Below are 19526 nucleotides of genomic sequence, written 5' to 3' on the forward strand. Positions count from 1 at the left end.
GAAGTATTTTTGGCATGAAAATGTTAAAGTCTAACATTTAAGCTTTAATAATAATGGTTTGTGTTATTTTTACTTTTCTTGCAAGGTTCCTCTAATATGTTGTTATTTTTTATTGCTTCCACTCTGAGTACTTCAGAAGAACTGTAACTTAGGCCAGTAAGGAGGTAGTGGAATAATTTCCTAGTGAGAGGACTTTTGTCATTGAGAAAGCTTTTAATTATAGCCTCATCATTTTATTTTTGACATTTTCAAGCCAACTGAAATAACTTAGAGACTTAAGGCTTCAAAAAGGCTGGAAAAAGAAGTATGAGATATGCATCATCCTTCTCCAGCCCCTCTCCCTGTACCATCGCTCACCCACCTTTATAAGTGATTACATAATCATTCTACATGTGGATATTGAAAATTTTATAAAGGCAGTCTAATCTGAATCAGATATTATCATAAATCAGAAGAGAGATAATAAAGTTATTGTGGCATTTTATACTGAATTTTAAAGATTAATATTTAATAAGGTCATGTTAAAGAGAAAAGATAATAGAAAGCTACATAATTACTGTACATTCTTTGGCCTTTTCTTTTAAATGAGGGTGTGATGTTGACTTGGGTATATTTTTATTTATATTTTTTATTTATATTTTATTTATATATTTATTATATTCAAGCCATTAGCTGGAAGATAGAGAAAATAAGGAGTTGGAATTAGAAAAAGGATGTAAAGCAGAATACATAGTAAGAGTAGACATTTTTATAACCCTTGGGAGAGAGAAAGAAACCTTGAAAAAACTTTTATTCCTGTTATGAGGGAGAGACAAGAAAATGACTTTAAATATGGCAAATGACATATTTGCCAGAAATCCAGGTCATAAAATCAAAAGGCCCTATGATAGATAACATATCCATACTATGGAATACCATAGAAAGGCATGATCTACTAATACATGCTACTACATGGATGAACCTAAAAAAGATGCCAGAGGGACAGAAGCCAGGACAAGAGAGCACATATTGTATGATGCCATTTATAGAAACTGTCCAGAATAGACAAATGTATAGAGACAGTTAGTAGATTAGTGATTGATTAGAGTAGGGCATGGGAATGAGGATTAACAGTAAATGGACATGAGTGATTTTTTATTGCGGTGGTAAAGTAAAGATTTATAAAACTGAGAGGGCGGAGCAACATGGCGGCGAGGAGACGCTGCGAGTAAGATCTCCCATTAAAAAAAGTTAATAGGGAGGAAAAGCGGCAGGTCCCAGTGAGAACTGGGACACGGAAGATAAACGGTGACTCCAGCAAACTACCCGAAGAAGAAAGTTGCCATAAAAGAGGACTAGAAGGGAGGAAAGCGCAGAACCCTGCTCCCCTCCCCCACCCACAGAGTCGGCACTCTCCGACCGGCAGAGAGGAGGAAAACAACAAACTAAAACGACCAACAAGAACAAACTACGCATCAAGCGGGACTGTGAGTGGAAAGGAACTATTTCAGCCACCATACCCCCTGAACGGGAGCTGCGGAGAACCCTGCAGGATTCGCCGCAGAGGTGAGCTCCAGGTGCCATTAAACAGAGACCCCGCCCCCCAGGAGGAGGCCAGGACCAGCACACAGCCCCTGGCTGCCCGGTAAGCTTACGCGGAAAAGCAGCGTGCTGGAAAAGCAAACGCGGATCGGGATCGGGATAGCGCGGAAAAGCAGCGCGGTTGAAAAGCAAATGCGGATTGGGATTGCGGCAGCCCAGGTCCCCGCGCCTGCGACCTAGGCTTGCAGGGAGACGCGCGCGAAGACCCTCACTGAGGTGAAAGTCCCTCACGGAGTATCCAGGAACCAGGCAACCAGGCACGGGAGCGGGGTGCAAAAGACGCCATTCTGTGGACACTGAACTGGGCTACAGCCCGCGTTCTGGACCTGAGGGCTTTGGAACTGAGATCCGGGGCACAAAATTCGGGGTGTGGGTCCTCCACGACGGTGGGGCACAAGGCAGACACAGCACCCCAAAGCCGTTGAGGTTTACCCTACCATTCCCGCTCTGTTTCCTGTCCCACGGGGTGAAAAAAAAAAAAAAAACAGCTCCCCAAGGGCTCTAGGAGAGATCTCTGGCGCCACCTAGCGACTTGAAACCAGCAGAGGCTCCTGGAGGAGCCAGTGGCCAGCTGGGAAGTTAGCCCATGCCGGGCCCCTGCCGACCAGTAGTCTGAGCCCACAGGGGGAGCGAGTACCCAAAGCCGGGGCAGAAGAGTGTGTCCCGCATCACCATTTTAGAACAGGGACATTTCTTCAGTAAAGACTGCCTGCAGAAGGCTCCCTCAGGAGCCAGAGGTGAGCCGGGGAAGTTCGCCCACACCAGAACACCTCTGGCCTGCAGTCCAAGCCCAGAGGGGGAGAGGGAACCCACCGCCGGGGCAGACCAGGAGCACAGGGGAGTGTGTCCCCACATCGGCATTTTAGAACAGGGACCTTTCTTCAGTAAAGACTGCTTGAAACTGACAGATGGCTCCCGGAGGAGCCAGAGGGGAGCAGAGAAGCTCACCCAAGATGCCGGCCAGTCCCAGCAACACAGTGTCCCAACGCATACGGCAAATTAGAAAACAGACAGTAGGGAGTAGAAGAACCACACGAAACATAGCAATTCCTCAGGGAAGAAGCACACCACAAAAAGAAAACCAGCCCCCAGATTGCAACGACAGTAACTTGGAAGAACTTCTGAGCCTTCCAGAAAGAGAATTTAAAATTGCCATGATTAAAAAAATGACAGAACTCATAAAGGAAAACAATGATAAGGGAAAAATAATCAACGATCAGAAGAATGAAATAGAGTCCCTAAAGAGGGAAGTAAAAGAAATGCAGGAGATCAAAGAATTAATGGAAGAACTAAAGAACTCTGGGAAAAGCAATGAAAGCAGAATAGATGAAATGGAAGAACAAATAAGTTCTCTTGAAGACACAGAAATAAAAAGAACCAAAACAGAAAAGGAAAGAGAAGTACGAAGGAAAAAGAACAAAGAAAGACTTCGGGAACTATCTGACACCGTGAGGAAAGGAAATATAAGAGTTACAGGAATACCAGAAGGAGAGGAGAGAGATGTAGGAACAGAGAAAATATTCCAGGAGATAATTGAAGAGAACTTCCCAAATGTGAAGAAGGAGCTGAAAATTGATATACAAGAAGCAAGAAGAACACCAAACTTCCATGACGAAAGGAAAAATACAGCAGACACATAATAGTGAAGCTCCCAAGAATCCAGGACAAGGAAAAAATAATGAAGCTGACAAGAGGGAAGAAACAAATAACATTCAAAGGAAAACCAATCAGGCTGACATCAGACTTCTCTGAAGAAACACTACGGGCAAGGAGAGAGTGGAGGGACATAGTCAACAGACTCCAAGAAAACAGATGTCAACCAAGAATACTCTATCCCGCAAAGCTTTCCTTCCTCTATGAAGAAAGAATAAGGACATTCCCAGACAAACAGAAACTATGGAACTTCATTACCAATAAACCCCCACTCCAAAAAATACTACAAGGAATCCTAAAGCCAGAACCTCAGAGGGACGAATAACAACGAAAGAAGGCAAGGAAAAAAAAAAAGATATTAAAAGAATAAATAAAATCAAAGGAAAGACAAACACAATGGCAAATACAGATGCTAACATATCAGTATTAACCCTAAATGTAAATGGACTAAACTCTTCAATAAAAAGACACAGAGTTGCAGCCTGGATTAAGAAACAAAACCCAACCTTTTGCTGTCTCCAGGAAACACATTTAGCTACAAAAGATAAAAATAGACTCAAAGTTAAAGGATGGAAAACAATCCTACAAGCAAATGGACCAAAAAAGAAAGCAGGAACAGCTATACTTACATCAGATAAAACAGATTTCAAACTCAAAAAAATAAAAAGGGATCCCAACGGTCACTACATTATGATCAAAGGGACAATACTTCAAGAAGAAATAACACTAATTAACATAAACTCACCAAACGAAGGAGCACCAAAATATATCAGACAACTGTTGTCATCTCTGAAAACAGACATCAGAGAAAACACATACATAGTGGGAGACTTCAACACACCACTATCAACGATGGATAGATCAACAAGACAAAAAATAAGTAAAGAAACTAAAGCTCTAAATAAGGACCTAGAGCATTTGGGCTTAACAGACATCTATAGAACACTAAACCCCCAAAAAACGGAGTACACATTTTTCTCAAGCACACACGGATCATTCTCCAGGATCGATCACATACTGGGGCACAAGACAAACATCAACAGATACACCAAGATTGAAATCATATCAACCATCTTTTCTGACCATGAAGGCATCAAGCTAGAAATAAACCATAAAAAGAAGGCAAGGAACTTTCCCACCTCATGGAGACTAAAAACCACACTACTGGAAGACCACTGGACTAATGAGGAGATCAAAGAGGAAATTAAAAAATTCTTTGAATTGAATGATAAGGAGGACACCAATATCCTAAATGTATGGGATGCAGCAAAAGCAGTAATAAGAGGAAAATATATAGCAATAGAAGCTCACATCAAGAAACAAGAAAGAACTCACAGAAACAACCTAATCTCGAAGCTCAAAGATCTAGAAAAAGAACAACAAAAAACCCCAAAACCAGTAGAAGAAAAGAAATAATAAAAACCAAAGCAGAAATAAATGAAATTGAAACTAAAAAAACAATCCAAAAGATTAATGAAACCAAGAGCTGGTTCTTTGAAAAAAATCAATAAAATAGACAAACCCCGTGCCAGGCTCACAAAGGAAAAAAAGGGAGAAAGCACAAATAAACAGGAGCAGAAATGAAAGAGGAGAAATCACAACGGACACAACAGAAATAAAAAGAATAATCAGTAACTACAATGAAGAGTTGTATGGAAACAAGTTCAACAATCTAGAGAAGATGGACAAATTCCTACAACTCTACAATCACCCAAAGCTAGATAAAGAAGAAATAGAACACCTAAACAGACCAATTACAAGCAGCGAAATTGAAATGGTAATCAAAAACCTCCCCAAAAACAAAAGCCCAGGACCTGATGGATTTACAAACGAATTCTACCAAACATTCAGAGATGAATTGGTGCCTATCCTTCACAAACTCTTCCAAAAAATTGAGAAGGAAGATACAATACCAAACACGTTCTATGAAGCCAACATAACACTAATACCAAAACCGAACAAGGACAACACAAAAAAGGAAAACTACAGGCCAATCTCCCTAATGAACACTGATGCAAAAATTCTCAACAAAATTTTAGCTATCAGAATCCAACAATGTATCCATAAGATAATTCACCACGACCAAGTAGGATTATTCCAGGGACACAAGGATGGTTTAACATCCGAAAATCAATCAACGTTATCCAACACGTCAACAAAAAGAAATATAAAAACCATGTGATAATATCAATAGATGCTGAGAAAGCTTTCGACAAAGTGCAACACCCATTCATGATAAAAGCCCTTGAGATTCTTGGGATACAAGGAACATACCTCAACATCATAAAGGCCATCTATGACAAGCCAACAGCCAGTATCATTCTCAATGGTGAAAAGCTGAAAGCAATTCCATTAAGATCTGGAACAAGACAAGGATGCCCACTCTCACCACTGCTTTTCAATATAATACTGGAAGTCCTAGCCAGAGCAATAAGACAAGAGAAAGACATACAAGGAATCCAAATAGGAAAAGAAGAAGTCAAACTATCACTATTTGCAGATGATATGATAATATACATAGAGAACCCCAAAAACTCCACAGAAAAACTAATTCAACTCATCAATCAGTTCAGGATACAAAATGTGGCAGGATACAAAATCAACATGCAAAAGTCAGTAGCCTTCCTATACACAAACAATAAATCTGAAGAAGAAGAAATAAAAAAAAAAATCCCTTTTATTATTGAAACAAAAAAATCAAATATTTGGGAATAAATCTAACAAAAGAGGTAAAGGACCTATACAAAGAAAACTAAAACACTGTTAAAAGAAATAGAAGAAGACACAAAGAAATGGAAAGACATCCCCTGCTCATGGATTGGAAGAATAAACATTATTAAAATGGCCGTCCTACCAAAAGCAATCTACAGATTCAATGCTATTCCAATCAAAATTTCAATGTCATTCTTCAAAGAAATAGAACAATTATTGATGAAATTCATATGGAATCACAAAAAACCCCGAATAGCCAAAGCTCTCCTGAAAAAAAAATAAAAAAAAAGGAAGGAAATGGAGGCATCACACTCCCAGACTTCAAACTATACTACAAAGCCATAATCATCAAAACTGCATGGTATTGGAACAAGACCAGACATACAGACCAATGGAATCGAATAGAAAATCCAGAAATAAACCCACAGATTTATGGTCAACTAATCTTTGACAAAGGAGCAAAGACTATGCATTGGAGCAAAGAAAGTTTGTTCAATAAATGGTGCTGGGAAAACTGGGTCGCTACATGCAAAAGAATGAAGCTTGACCACTACCTCACACCATACACAAAAATCAACTCAAAATGGATTAAAGAACTAGACATAAGACCTGAAACCATAAAATATATAGAAGGAAATATAGGCGAAACACTACTTGATTTGCACATCAAAGACATCTTTACAGATACATCACCCAAAGCAGTGATAGTGAAGGCAAAGATAAACAGCTGGACTACATCAAATTAAAGAGCTTCTGCACAGCAAAAGAGACAATAACAAAAACAAAGAGAAATCCCACCAATTGGGAGACCATTTTTGCACCCAACACTCATGATAAAGGACTGATCACAAAAATCTGCAAAGAGCTGATGAGACTCAACAACAACAAAGAAAATAACCCAGTCAAAAAATGGGCAGAAGAGCTAAAAAGAAACTTCTCTGAAGAGGAAATGCAAATGGCCAACAGGCATATGGAAAAATGTTCAACATCACTTGTCATCAGGTAAATACAAATCAAAACAACCATGAGATACCATCTTACACCAGTGAGAATGGCACATATTAAAAAAACTAGCAACAACAAATGGTGAGGTTGTGGAGAAAAAGGAACTCTCCTGCACTGTTGGTGGGAGTGCAAACTGGTCCAACCACTATGGAGAGCTGTGTGGAGATTTCTTGACCTACTAAACATAGAGCTTCCATATGATCCAGCAATTCCACTCCTAGGTATTTACCCAAAGGACACAGAAACATCAATTCCAAAGAGCACCTGCACACCTATGTTTATAGCAGCACTGTTTACAATAGCTAAGCTTTGGAAACAGCCCAAATGCCCAAAAATAGATGACTGGATCAAGAAGATGTGGTACATATATACCATGGAATATTACTCAGCATTCAAAAAAGATAAACACATGCAATTTGCAGCAACATGGATGGCACTGGAAGGGATCATTCTCAGTGAAATAAGCCAAAAAGAAAAAGAAAAATACTGGATGGTCTCACTCATAGCAGGAATCTAGAAAACTTAAATAAGGGACCAGGAAAATGAATAACTGTAAGAAAGTGAAAATCATAATCAACAAAAAACTATGAACCAGAGACACTTTTTGGGGGGTGGGGGGCAGGAGGGGAGGGATTGGGGTCAGAATGTGGGGGTTGCAATTGTATGGGGAATATGAAAATAAAATTTATTATAAAAAAAAGAAATAAATCTTTAAAAATAAAAAAAAGATTTATAAAACTGATTTGTGATGTATTCCACAGATTGATAAATTTACTACAAATCATTGAATTATACAATTGAAATGGATGAATTATATAATATGTAAAATATGGCTCAATAAAGTTGTAAGAAACATTGAAGGGCAGTAAACATTTGGGTGGGGAACTTGATAGAGAAAAAGATGTCTTTTAGAATACATGTTTCCTGAACAAAAGAAAGTAAATATGTAATTATCTGGATAATCTCCAGGGAAAGAAGATCTTTAAAAGTGTCTATTGAATCAGAAATAATAAATGAAATTAATTCTTCACAACTCATCATAAGTAATATGATGGTTAGCATATTAACTAATATACTTATTTAGTATATTTTATTCTGTTTAACAGTAAAAACCTTTAAAAGGGCTGTAAAAAGTTAATAAGATGGTGATGGTGCATGGGTGCCTTGGGGAAGGAGATTCTATGGGGATTCAATCTGAGGGGGTGGGGGGAAGCAAATATTGTCTAAAAAATGTAAAAAATGATAAATGTTAAAATAAAAATAAATAAATTTAAAGTAAGGAAAAAAGTTAATAAGAAATTTTATTTATATTATTAATATTAATAAATATTTATTAATTTATTGATTAATATTAATAAATATTATTAATATCAATAAATATTTGTTTATTTTTAAATATTTATTTAGTTATGCCTACAAGAGCTGGGGTACAGGCCAGAGATGCATGGAGTGAGAGGATTCACTAGAGACAGTGGGAAACAGAACAGGCAGACTGACTGAAATACATTGCTGAGGGGAGCAGTGGGCTAGTCTGCTGCACCATGTGGGTTGCTCCCTGGCCAGCCTGGGATCGAATTCGTCCTGAAGAGGCTGCAGATTGCTTCATAGTGCAGTGCTTAACCCCTTGTGCCACCAGGGAGGCCCAATTCTAGTTATTTTTTTAAAAGGTGTTTATTAATATTGTAGGTCCTCTGTTTTCTTATTTTCTACTATCCTTCCTACAGATAAATAATGTTAAGTTTAGTGTATATTTTAGATTCTTTATATACACACACATGATTTAGTATTTTTTAGTATAAATTAGATCATATGTATTCATTTACCAACATTTATTGTGTTCCTGCTGTGTGTCGGGTACTGGGGATTCAGTGCTGAAGAAGATACCTAAGGTCCTTGCCCTCAGGGAGATTCCTTTTTAGTGGGAAGGACAGACATAAATAAGCAGACAAATATGTAATATATATTAATAAAGCAAAGTAAAAGGAAATACAGGGCAATGGAAGGGAAATTTGAGGAGAGACAGAAGATGATCAGGAAGGTCTCTCAGAGAAGGCAGCATTTGAATTGAAACTTGAAAGAAGTCAGGGAGCAAACAAAGTAAAGGTATGAGGAAAGAGCATTCCAGGCAAAGGAAGCAGCAAATGCAAAAGCCCTGAGACAGAACAAGTTTGACTTGTTCAAGCAACAATGTGGCTAGAACTGAATGTGCAAGTGGTGGGTGGAAGGGTGGTATGGGGATTTGGTGGATGAGTTGGGAGCCATATCAAAGATGGCCTAATTGACTTAATAAGGAACTTAAATTTATTGTGGGTTTGATGGGAAACTAGTAATATGACTTGACTTAACACTTTCAGATGTCTCTAATTGTGTGGGGTCAAAACTATAATGGACCTAGAAGTTCAGAATTGTATTTATTGTGAATAATAGAGACCCAAAATAAATGACTAAAACAAATTAGGAGTTTTATTTTTTTCATGAAACAAAAACAATAGATAGATGACAACGGGCTGAAATGGCAGCTCCATGACATCAGAGATTGAGATTTCTTTCTGTTTAGACATCTTCTATTGTGTGTCTTTCTCCTTGTCCTGTGAGATGACCAGTCCTCCTCTGGAATCACATCTAGACAAGACAAAGGTAGAAACATACCTCTCACCTGAATTAGATCTTTTTTTTTAATAATTCTTTTTTTTAATTTTATTTTATATATTTTTTACATCATTTTTCATTTCTGCACAATGTATGCTTTTTCATCTTGGTTATAGTCCCCATATAATTCCCACCCCCCTTATTTTGCCTGCAATCCCTCCTACCCCCCTTCTACCCCCCACTGTAGTGTGTCTCTGGCTTATAGTTGCTTGTTGATTTTGATTTTTACTTTATTATAATTAGTCTTTTTCCTGGTTCCTTATTTAGGTTTTCTAAATTTCTGCTATGAGTGAGACCATCTGGTATTTTTATTTTTCTTTCTGGCTTATTTTGCTGAGTACATCCCTTCCAGCTCCTTCCATGTTGCTGCAAATTGCATGAATTTATCTTTTTTGATTGCTGAGTAGTAGTCCATTGTGTATATGTACCACATCTTCTTGATCCAGTCATCTACTTTTGGGTATTTGGGTTGTTTCCATAGCTTAGCTATTGTAAATAGTGCTGCTATAAACACAGGTGTGCAGGTGCCCTTTTGAATTAATGATTCTGTGTCCTTTGGGTAAATACCTGAGTGGAATTGCTGGGTCATATGGAAGCTCCATCTTTAGCAGGTTGAGGAATCTCCACACAGCTTTCCATAGTGGTCAGACCAGTTTGCACTCCCACCAGCAGTGCAAGAGAGTTCCTTTTTCTCCTCACCCTTGCCAACATTTGTTGTTGCTAGTTTTTTTAATATGTGCTATTCTCACTGGTGTAAGATGGTATCTCATTGTAGTTTTGATTTGCATTTCCCTGATTGCAAGTGATGCTGAACATTTTTTTCATATGCCTGTTGGCCATTTGCATTTCCTCTTTGGAGAAGTTTCTTTTTAGCTCTTCTGCCCATTTTTTGACTGGATTGTTTACTTTGTTTTTGTTGAGACTCTTCAGCTCTTCGTAGATTTTTGTGATCAGTCCTTTAGTGTTGTGTGTGAAAATTTTCTGCCTGTCAGCGGGGTGTCTGTTTGTTTTGGTTACTGCCTCTTTTGCTGTACAGAAGCTCTTTAATTTGATGTAGTCCCAGCTGTTTATCTTTACCTTCGCTGTCACTGCTTTGGGTGATGAGACTTTAAAGATGTTACTGAGGTTTATGTCATGTAGTGTTTTTCCTATATTTCCTTCTATATTTTTTATGGTTTCAGGTTTTATGTCTAGCTCTCTAATCCATTTTGAGTTGGTTTTTGTGCATGATGTAAGGTAGTAGTCAAGCTTCATTCTTTTGTATGTAGCGGCCCAATTTTCCCAGCACCATTTATTGAACAATCTTTCTTTAGTCCATTGCATTTTCTTTGCTCCTTTGTCAAATATTAGTTGACTGTAAATCTGTGGGTTTATTTCTGGGTTTTCTATTCGGTTCCATTGATCCATGCATCTGTTCTTGTTCCAATACCATGCAGTTTTGATTATTATGGCTTTGCAGTATAGTTTGAAGTCTGGGCGTGTGGTGCCTCCATTCCCTTCTTTTTTTTTTTTCAGGAGAGCTTTGGCTATTCAGGGTTTTTGGTGGCTCCATATGAATTTCATCAATATTTGTTCTATTTTTTTTATAAAGATTTATTTATTTATACAAGAACTGGGGTATAGGCCAGATGCATGGGAGGGTGAGAGGATTCACCAGAGATAGCGGGGAACAGAACAGGCAGACTGACGAAATACACTGCTGAGGGGAGCAGCGGGCGAGACAGGAGAGGTCTGCCTCGCCATGTGAGACCCTCGCTGGCAGGCTGGGATTGAACCAGCACTGCAGAAGCTGCGGACAGTTTCACAGCACGGCGCTCAATTGCCTGCGCCACCAGGGGAGGCCCAAAATTTGTTCTATTTCTTTGAAGAATGTCATTGAAATTTTTATTGGAATAGCATTGAATCTGTAAATTGCTTTTGGTAGGATGGCCATTTTGATAATGTTAATTCTTCCAATCCATGAGCAGGGGATGTCTTCCCATTTCTTTGTGTCTTCTTCTGTTTCTTTTAACAGTGTTTTATAGTTAAATTAGATTTTTTTAAAGAGCTTTCTCTGAAGCTCTACCAAGTGACTTCACCTGTATTTTGTAGTCCGGTGTCACAGACTCCCTCCAATGGCCAGGGAGGCTGAGAAGCATAATGTTTTAGCTGGGTACATTAACTTCCTAAACTCAGAATTCTCAAGGAAGGAAAAAATGGAAATTGGGTAAGCACCTAACAGTCTTGCCTCATGGGACAAGACTAGAAATAAGACCAGCTAGAACACTTGGAGTAAGTGATGTGTTGGGTTTAGCCAGTGTTAGGGTTTTGCCAGAAGTATAACAGAGGGAGAGATGCAGAGGATTTGTAGGTATATGCAAGTAAATTGTTTTGGACCATGGTTATTTAAGGATGGAATTGACAACATGAGAGAAATGATGGATAGTGAAAGAGTGGTATGGTTAATGGTTTGGAAGTTTTGATGATAATAAAGAATTGTTAAGGTGGAGTCACTACCATACAGGTTGGCTAGCTAGGAAATGGTGATCTAAATAAAGTGAGAGAGTCTTAAAGGTAAAGTTTGAGAGTTGGTTCAGTTGTTGGACATGACAAGATTTAGGATATGACCAAGGGGATAGAAAAGTGAACTAGAGTGCAAAAAAGTATGTATTTTGGAGTAAGTGAAGGAACTGAGAGACTGTTTTGATACTAAAATCTTTAGGAATAATAACTGGGGTAGTTGGAGAGAAACTTAGGTACTAAGTTTTTCTAAGGATAGAGAAGTAGGTGGATGACTTCCACAAAGAGGTGTCAGGGGTATTAAATTTTGATGGCAAATATTTCAGAGAAGCTAGGATTTTTGAGGAAAAATATGACCTATTCTGTAACTTGCTTTTTTTCACGTAACAGTTTTTTGGGGAGGGGTACTTTTTCATTCTAAATAATATGTCATAATATGGGTGAGGTATGATTCACTTAAACATTCCATTATCATTGGTCATTAAAATTGTTTCTCATTTCCCCCAGTTTTAAAGAGATGTTGCACTAAGTACATGTGAACATATGTGAGCAAATATTTCATTTAGGTTAGATTCCTAGAAGTGAAAGTGCAGGGTATATGGTTTATAGTATATACATTTTGTGGTTTGGTGAGTATTAACAAATTACCTTTTAAAAAGACTTTTTCAGCTTACTCTTTCAGTAATAATGAGAGAATCCTTTTCTTCAACTCCTTGCCAAACCTTTATAATTGTTTTAATAAGATGATGTACCATTGTTTTAATATATACTTCCTTGATTATTAGAGTAAGCATCTAACACTTGCTGGCCCTTTGCATTGTGAAATGCTCGGTTATAACTTTATTTTATTTTTTTTAATATATAAAATGTTTTAATTAATTAATTTTTTCTTACATTGTTGTTTATTTTTGTACAATAGTTGATTTCTCCACTGTTGTGTAGTCCCCATAAAACTCCATCACCACATCACCCATGAACTGTCACTATAGTCCCTGATACAATTTATTTTTAAGAGACCAGTACCCTGAGTTTTTATTTTATTTTATTTTTTAATTTAAATAATAAATTTTATTTTTATATTCCCCCATACAATTGCAAACGCCCCATTCTGACCCTAGTCCCTCCCCTCCCGCCCCCCACCCCCCAAAAAGTGTCTCTGGTTCATAGTTTTTTGTTGATTTTGATTTTCACTTTCTTATATTCATTTTCCTGGTCCCTTATTTAAGTTTTCTAGATTCCTGCTATGAGTGAGACCATCCGGTATTTTTCTTTTTCTTTTTGGCTTATTTCGCTGAGCATGATCCCTTCCGAAACAAAAAAAATCAAATATTTGGGAATAAATCTAACAAAAGAGGTAAAGGACCTATACAAAGAAAACTATAAAACACTGTTAAAAGAAATCGGTTATAACTTTAAATGTGAAAACCAGTTCCATCTTTGAAGTGTTTGTGATCTTGACTGCATGCTTTTGGTGGGGGGGGGGTGGTGGTGTTGTCCCTCTTTTATAGATATATTATGTTAAAAGAAGTTTTCTGTCTTTTCATGGGGTTTTAAGTAGAAACAGAGTATCATCAGCATGTGCTTAGTCATCCATCTTGTTACATTGTTTGAAGAAAGAATTTTTCTCATTCTTGAAAAAATAAATCTTGCCATATTTTTATCTGCAATAAATATATGTTGAAATGAAGTTAATTTTTAGCATGAAATTATTTCACTATTGATCTTTTTTTATGTTTTCATTCTATATGAGATTGACTGGTAGACATTTTTGTCTTGAAATAATTTATTAATCTCTAAGTTCTATTTATTGGTTGGGTTAAGCTTATTTATAGCATTGTTTCTGTTGCTTTTATGTTTGGTTGGGTGCTTAACTTTGAGCACATGATTAAATAATAGTTCTTTAATGTTAGAGTCAGGAAACACATAATCCAGTATGCTCCTGTTTGTCTTTGAATCACTGAACGCTGAAAGGTTGGAGGTAGAGGAGAAAACAACCTTTGCTTCTAAACTGCTTATTTCCCTAGTTTCTGTAGTAGGGAAAAAATGAAGTACTTTTGATAATTCTGTGGGTCACATGAGTGGTTTAGACTTTCTCTGAATTGGTTTACTGACTTACCCATTTTCTTTTTTCTCCTTCCCCACTAGTTCATTTTTGAGTATTATTTTCCTCCCATTGCAGACTGAATTATTCAAGTAGTAAACATGTAGTTCCTCATCCTTAGGCTGAGAACAGGGTAATCAGATATGGTCAATTGGTTACTGTAGTGAATAATGACCCTTTAAGGCAGTCATTAACTTTTGTGAAGGAATTTTATTAAAGGTAAGTAAACTTTTAGGACCTAATTCTCTTTGAAATTATCTCTCTAAAAATCCCATTTATTATCTCTCTGTCATGAACTGTAACATATAATGTACTTTATTCAAACTTGAACATTTTGCTTAAATCTATTTGACAATGCAGTATATCATGAGCTGAATGTTAAACTGCCCCCAGCCCCCTTTTTAAACCGGAAAGTATAAAATACACTGCAGAAGTAGAAGGTTGGTTGCTTGTCTAAAAAAATTATTTCCTATTAGATTGTAGTATCTTTCACGATGTATTTGTTTGTTTAGTCTCTTTATAAACTATTGTTATAGGACAGGGAGAGGGGCAGCCCAAGCCCCGCAAACCTGCCTATTCTAAATGGGTTCTGCCATCCGCCGCATCAACACAAAACATAGGAGACTTTAATGAAAAGGAACTTTAATAAATCTAGGAAACAATACAGGAAAGGCAAAGAATCTAGTTTCTAAATCAAGCACCCAAAGTGACCCGTCCCCTCGTGGGTAAAAGTCCATCCAAATGGGATTGGCCCAGAGCAAGGCCCCAAGGCCTGCCACAAGTCTAAAGCATCTTCCAGTGGGGACCCATAGAAAAGGGTCACAAACAACCAGACAAGCCCGGAAGGAAAAGAGCAAAATCAACATCAAGATAAAAGTTGCCATGGTCACCTCCCCACGGGTCTCACCCACATCTGTGTCACCCAGTCCACGACCACAAGACAAGCGCAGTTTCTTTACGTGTCTCTAGGCTCCATGCGCCTCCTCCAGGTCTCCTGGCTCCATCCTGCTTCCTTCCTCAGTCTCTTCTGCTTCTCCTCTTCCTGCTCAGCTCCACCCTCCCTTGGGTGGGGCAGGGAACCTCCCTCTTTCCTGGGGACCACCCTGTTACACTATCACATCTAATACAATATCTTTCACATTGGTTGTCTCAAATGTTGATAGAACTGAATTGTTGACCATCTGTTCTCAAAGCCCCTTCTTTAGAGAGAGATGACTTGTATAAGGATATACAGATGGCACATGATATGGCTAGATGTATTGTAATGTTTCTAGAGGTTTTTTTTTTTGCTCTTATTTGCTTCTCCTTCTTTCCTCTGAAATTTTATTATGTAATCATTTTGGAAAGAACTGTGTTTGGTATGTGCAGATGTACCTCTTTCTATAATCAGAAAATTGATACAAAATCTCATAGTATGTCTTTGTGAACAGGTAACCAAGAAGGAAAAGCTCTCAAAAGAGTAAATTTTAATTTTGAATGCATGAGAGAAAAACAATGAGCTTATAGGATGCTCGAAATCTAAAGATGTTAAACATGTTTTTTCCCCTCCTGCTATTTGCATCTACCCAGATCAGGAAAAATAATGTCAAATGATGTACTATTCAAAGAAAATAGCACATTTGGGAAATTCAAAAGCATGATCAAATTTAATTAGAATAGCAGGTTATTCAGGTTATTTCAGCAAATGCTATCTCTCCTTTCTTTCCTTCACTAAAGGGGAAGATCAGTAGTTACTACTATAACATGATTATTACTATATAGTTTTTATGTTTTAAAGAATAGTTTAAAAATTTCAGTAATTTCAATGCTACTTGAAAGTCAAACTAGGGACTTTTCTAGAAACAATGGCACTTTTCTGTCTTTAGTGCAAAATAAAATATTTTGTTGAAATATCTGATTAGTGAGACTCCTGCTTATAAGAGTAGGCAGAATGGTAAAATTCTGTCAATTATAAAAAAAATCAGGTAATAAAAAGATTTAAACAACAAAAGGGAAATTACCATTAATCTTATCACCTAGTAATGACATTGAAATTTTTACTATAAATTTAAGCTGAAGACTTACTACAAAAATAGATTTGGGATCATACTACATTTATACCATGCCATTTTTACTTACTTTGCATATCATTTGAAGCCTTTCATACCAATAAATTTAAATCCATACCAGTAATTTTAATGGTTATATAAATAACAGAAAATATCATTGAAAATATTATATGTGTATCAGTAGTTCTGATAAAGTCCAAGCCATTCAAGATTCAGAAATAAATGTTAAAAATATATGTTAAAAAAATTCCAAAAGATATTTTTAAAAATTTTTATTTATTTTTGCATAGAAGAATTGATGAGTGGGCCAGAGGTATGGGGCATGAGATGACTCACCAGAAACAGAGTGGGGGAGCAGAACAGGTGGTTTTACTGAAATACTCTGTTAAGGGGAGCAGCGGGAGAGACAGGAGAGGTCTGCTGCTCCCTGGCGGGTGATCGAACTCAGGCCATAGTAGTGAGAACACTGAGACTTAACCAGGGAGGCACAACCCACACAATAATTTAAAAAAAATTTTAATTTCTAGCTAAACTGGTATAAAAATTTACAAGTCATATGGTTTCATTGAAAAATTAACAAGTAATCTGTTTTCACTGAAATGACAAGCTTGGTTATATTTTTCTAGATTCAAATGAGAGTTAGAGTTTAATTTACTGCTTATATCTAAATCACATTTTTTGTTTATCTCAAACTTTAAAAAAAAAATCAGGAATTTGACAAAGCACAATATAGCTTATGCGGATATTTTACCTTAGGAAGAAAAGCAGTGTATTATAGTGAGTAAGAGGTAAATGTCTGAGTTCAGATCCTGGGTCTGCATGTGTATTTGGGGAGGCTAGCTAATTTCTCCATGTCTTACTTTCCTGGTGTATATAAAATGGGCACCATAGTACTGTGTTTATAGGGTTGTTGTTAAATAATGCTTGGTTTCATAATAATCCATATATAAGAATTGTTTTTTACTAGTTTTATTGAGAAGTAATTGACATACATCATTGCATAAGTTTAAGGCATACAAATGATGGTTTGATTTACATATATTGTGAAGTGATTACCATAATAAGTTCAGCGAACATCCACCTTCTATAGATGCTATAAAAAGAAGAGAAAAAAGGAAAGAAATTTCTCCTTATGATGATACTTATTAGGATTTACTTACATAACAACTTTCCTTGTAGATCATGTAGTTATCATGTTGTATTGCGTCTCTAGCACTACTTATCTTATAATTGGAAGTTTATTCTTTTTGAATACCTTACTCAGTTTCCATCCCCCATCCCCTTCCATCTCTGGTGAGGACAATTCTGATGTCTTTTTCTATGAATTTTGTTTGTATGTTTTTTAAGAGTCCACCTGTAAGTGACATCATAGAGTATTTGTCTTTCTGTGTCTGACTTACTCAACACAATGCCTTCAAGATCTATCCTTGTTCTCCCAAATGGTAGCATTTCCCCCTTTTTTATGACTAAATTTTCCATTGTGTATGTGTATCATGACTTTTTTTATCCATTCAACTATCAATAAACACGTAGTTTGTTTCCATTTCCATATCTTGGCTATTATAAACAATGCTGCAGTGAACCTGAGGGCACAGATATCTTTTCAAGTTAGTGTTTTTTCATTTCCATTGGATATAGTCCCAGAGTTGGAATTGGTGGATCATATGGTCGTTCTATTTATAGTTTTTATGAGAATCCTCTATACTGTTTTCCATAGTGACTATACCAGTTTACTGTCCCACCAATGGTACACACAGGTTCCCTTTTCTGTACATATATGCCAGCATTTCTTATCTTTTATTTTTTTGATGATGGACTAATAGGCATGAGGTGATATCTTATTGTAGTTTTAATTTGTATCTCCCTAATGACTAGTAATGTGGAATATCTTTCCATGTACCTGTAAGCCTTCCTGTATATCTTTGGAAAATATCTGTTCAAGTCCTTTATCCATTTTTGCTTTTTACTTATTTATTTTTTTTGCTATTGAGTATATATTTTGGACTAAACCCTTATTAGATACATGGTTTGCATATATTCTTATCCCATTTATAGGTTGTCTTTTCACTTTGTTGATGAGTTGGTGGTTTTTTCTTTTTTTTTTTTCTGCTGTGCAGAAGCTTTTTAGTTTGATATAGTCCCACTTACGCATTTTTAATTTTTTGTTCATGCTTTTAGGTGTCATATCCTGTTATTCTTTAAAACTTGGAATTCTATTATAGCAAAGTAACTCCCCTCTATTGCTGCAATTGTTCATTTGAATTAGAAACAATATAAATAATTTCTACCAATTGCAAGAGAAAAAAACCTGAATAACTAAAAGAAGGGATAACAATATTTATAGATATTTCATGAAAGAGGATTCCCAATTAGTCAATAAGTGTACATAAAGCTGTTCTACATTATCAGCCATCAGAGAAATGCATATTGAAGTCATATTTCACTACTAATATATAATACTCAGTAGAATTGCCAAAATGGACAAATAGTCTATTGTGTTAATAAGACTGAGAGCAGTTTTTATTCTGCTACACGGGCATGGGAAGGTGGGTGCAAGTGTAGAAAATTATGGTGGCATACCCATATATTATCTTATGACTAAACAGTTTCCTTTCTAGACTATGCCCCACAGAACACAATGTGTATCGGGAGATATGCAAGAATGTTCATAGCAGTTTATTTGTAAATATCCAAAAATTAGGAACTACTCATATTCATTAGCAATGAATTGGTTGTTTTTAACCGAACAATACAAACCATAAAACAAGAGAAGGAAAAAAATACTGTATATCTACTATGTAGATGAATCTCACAAATAGAATGTTGACTGAAGGAAGACAGACTCAATACCCATAAAATTCCACTAGTAGGGCCTCCCTGGTGGCGCAGGGGTTCAATCCCTGGACAGGTTGCTAACCCACATGGGGCAGCAGACCTCTCCTGTTTGCCCCGCTGTTCCCCTCAGCAGTGTATTTCAGTAGATTTGCCTGTTCTGCTCCCCACTCTGTCTTTGGTAAATCCTCTCACCCCACTGCACCTCTGACTTACACTCCAGTTCTTGCATGCATACATAAATAAAAATAAATCTTTAAAAAAATTCCACTTATATGAAATTTAGAAATAGGTAAAATGATTTTTTTGGTGTTAAGAAGCTGGATCATGGTTACTTTAGGGTGAGGGTATATATAAGGGGTTCTGGTATATGCCATTTTTTCACCTGAGTGATAGTTACATGGATATCCTTGTTTTGTATAATTTATTGGCATATGGTGCTTTCA

General features: G+C 36.8%; 1 protein-coding gene across 1 annotated transcript in view; it reads left to right on the top strand.

Moving 5' to 3' along the window:
• The window catches only part of RNF169 (ring finger protein 169), a gene marked incomplete at its 3' end in the record, with an annotated part of 75740 nt that overhangs the window by 25062 nt on the left and 31152 nt on the right, over window positions 1-19526 (top strand). The window lies entirely within an intron of this gene.

This window comes from Talpa europaea, assembly GCF_964194135.1.
Source record: "Talpa europaea genome assembly, chromosome: 1".
Classification (NCBI taxonomy): domain Eukaryota; kingdom Metazoa; phylum Chordata; class Mammalia; order Eulipotyphla; family Talpidae; genus Talpa; species Talpa europaea.